This window comes from Arachis ipaensis, chromosome B4 (genome assembly GCF_059453495.1).
Source record: "Arachis ipaensis isolate K30076 ecotype BB chromosome B4, ASM5945349v1, whole genome shotgun sequence".
Lineage (NCBI taxonomy): Eukaryota > Viridiplantae > Streptophyta > Magnoliopsida > Fabales > Fabaceae > Arachis > Arachis ipaensis.
The window spans coordinates 78,631,143-78,634,439 of NC_142439.1; the positions used below are offsets into that span (position 1 = coordinate 78,631,143).

A 3,297-nucleotide genomic window follows, 5' to 3' on the forward strand; every position below is an offset into this window, starting at 1 on the left:
GGACCCCAATCAACATCTAACCACCTTCCTGAGAATATGTGACACAGTGAAGTCTAATGGTGTTCATCCTGACGCCTATAGACTCCTCTTATTTCCATTCTCACTCAAGGATAAGGCAACCAAGTGGCTGGAGTCTTTCCCAAAGGTGAGCTTGACAACTTGGGAAGATGTGGTGAATAAATTCTTAGCAAGATTTTACCCCCCTTAACGAATCAATAGGCTGAGAGCTGAGGTCCAAACTTTCAGGCAACAAGATGGTGAGACTCTGTATGAAGCATGGGAGAGGTTTAAAGACCTAACAAGGAGGTGCCCACCAGATATGTTCAATGAATGGGTGCAGCTGCACATTTTCTATGAAGGGCTCTCCTATGAGTCAAAGAAGGCAGTAGACCATTCATCCGGAGGATCTTTGAACAAGAAGAAGACCATTGAGGAGGCCATAGATGTCATTGAAACTGTAGCAGAGAACGACTACTTCTATGCCTCCGAAAGAGGAAACACAAGAGGAGTAATGGAGCTAAACAATGTAGATGCGCTGGCCCAAAACAAGCTCATTACCCAGCAGCTGGCTGACCTCACCAAGAAGATGGAGAGGAACCAAGTAGCAGCAATCTCCACTTCATCAACAAACCAGGAAGGAGTGAATGAAGAAACAGAGGGTAGTCAGGAGCAAGCCAACTACATTGGGAATTCACCTAGGCAAAACCATGATCCATACTCCAAGACCTACAACCCTGGATGGAGGAATCACCCAAACTTTGGGTGGAGAAATCAACAAGACCAAAGCCTTGATCAAAGACGCCCAAATCCCAACAATGCAAGCCACCAACAATTCACATCTAGACCATATCAACACCCCAATAACAACACATCTCCACATCCACATCAAAACCAAAATAACTTACCTCATCCTTCCACTTCTAATCATGATCTACAATCATTTGATGACAGACTCTCAAGGATTGAGAATCTACTTGAAGGCATAGGCAAGGAGATTCAAGACAACAAGGTATTCAAGGAGAAAGTGCGAGCCAGTTTCAAGAACCAGGAAGACACAATCAAGAGGTTGGAATCTCAAATGGGGTATCTCTCTGAGCAAATTCCCAAACCTACAGATGGATTCTCAAGTGACACAGAGAAGAATCCGAGAGGTGAAACAAAGAAAGTAAGATGGGAAGATTGCAAGATGGTCACTATAAGTGATAAGGAGACTGAGGACAAGCCAAGCAAGCTGTCAGAACAACCTGAGGATACCTCATTAGAGAAGAAGGAAAAAGATCATCAAGAACCAGAAATCTCACAACAGGAGCTGCTGAGACTCTATGCACCTTTTCCCCAACTGCTCAATGGTGTTGTGGAGAAGAGAATATACTCAAGGTTTCTAGATTTGTTTGCATCTCTGCATGTCAACATACCATTCATCAAGACTATTCAACAAATGCCTGCATACATCAAGTATATGAAGGAGCTGCTTCCCAGGAAAAGCTCACTCAAGGGAGGCCAAACTATAGTGATGAACAAGGAGTGCAGTGCCCTCATTCAACCACAGTTGCCTACGAAAAAAAAAGATCCAGGGAGTTTTCATGTCCCCTGTGCCATAGGGGAAACAATGTTTGATAGAGCACTCTGCGATTTGGGAGCAAGCATCAACTTAATGCCATTATCCCTGGTGAAGAGGCTGCAGATCAATGAGATATTGCTCAAAAATGTAGTCATCAGGCTGGCTGACAAAACTCAAAAACAAGCAATAGGGGTGGTGGAAAACGTGTTGTTAAAGGTTGGGAAATACTTCCTTCCCACAGACTTTGTCATCTTGGACATGGAAGAGAGTCACACCCACCCAATCATATTGGGAAGACCATTCCTAGCTACAGCCAGAGCACTCATAGATGTGGAGCGAGGGGAGCTAATATTGAGGATCCATGATGAACGACTCAGCTTTAATGTCTTCAAACTCTTGCAAGAAGCAGACCAAGAAAACAAAGAACCAAGCAAAGATCATAATGAGATGCTCACAGAAGAAGCAAGCACTGAAGCACAACCAGCCCATCTGGGAAAGCCCTTAGTTGGTGAACAAGAAAATAAGCAGTTGTCACAACTCAAGGAAAAGCTGGAGGAACCTAAACCACCAGAGATATGTGAAGACAACAACAAAATTCCCTTAGAAGAAGAAGTCACCAAGAGCAAGGCAACATCAAAAGGGACAAGGAAGAAGGTACCAAGGGGGTGGAGGAACAAGAAGATCCCTACAGAAGACTTCTCTCCAGGAGATAAAGTGATCTCAGCTTACTTCCCAGATATCCCCCTAATCTCCCCACTGTACCATCTCAGTTACCTAAGGTCTTCACTATCAACAGAGTTCTCTCCTTGGAATATGTAGAGATCATTGATACAACCAATGTATATAAGTCCAAGGCAAGAGGGGAGGACTTGAAGCATTATCAACCTCCCTGATGAAGGAGAAACGTCAAGCTAGTGACGCTAAAGAAGCGCTTCATAGGAGGCAACCCATGTTTTATTAGCTTTTACTAGTGAATAAGTCAATATTCATGAATTCCAACCTAAACTTGACAAACACTTGGTGAAATCCTTATATTGCAGTATATAGTGAAGAACAAGTTTGGTGTTCAAAGCGTGCCAAGAAAGCATGAATGCAACTGAGAGCATGCTAGTCTTGGAGCTTTGAACAGAACTTTTCATCATAGTGCTCCAAACTAAGTTTGGTGTCACCCCATGGTGCCACCAATGTGCATATAAGGATACACAGTGAATTAGTTAGTTGGAGTTCATGAATAAACAAAATCTTTTCTTCTTTTTATTATTCTAGACGTAAAGTTTAAATACTTTTTAGGACATTAATTTTTCTTATTTTATAGGGAAAAGGAGAGGAACATTAAAGGAGATTGATTGGACAACTAAATGAGAAGGGTTCGGCCACTTCATGAGGAGAAACTACACACTTGTTCTAAAAAGGGAAGGCATTGAAAAATGTTGCCATGCAACATTGAAAAGGATGGGACCCTTGAAGACTGAGCAATCTCCATCATAAAGTGATGATCCTTATCCTTTCTCCATGCACAACCCCAACCGTCCATCAAACAACCACTCCATCAATCCACACCCTCCATTCACTCACAACCTCTCTATATAAGTGATCCTTGTTCCATACCCCACTTTGCACACCTCTCCATTTCGGATTCCCCTTCACTCCCGTCATTGCACTCAACCCTAAACAACCAAAAGTCTCCACACCATTGCCAACTTCACACATTAACCCTCATTCATGGCATCTTCGAG

General features: G+C 42.9%; 1 non-coding gene across 1 annotated transcript; it reads right to left on the minus strand.

The window, feature by feature from the left end:
• Nucleotides 1-217: 217 nt before the first annotated feature.
• LOC148568048 (small nucleolar RNA R71) lies at nt 218-324 on the minus strand. The gene has a single exon (XR_015881918.1). It is a non-coding gene; the product is annotated as a small nucleolar RNA R71 (small nucleolar RNA).
• Nucleotides 325-3,297: the final 2,973 nt, after the last annotated feature.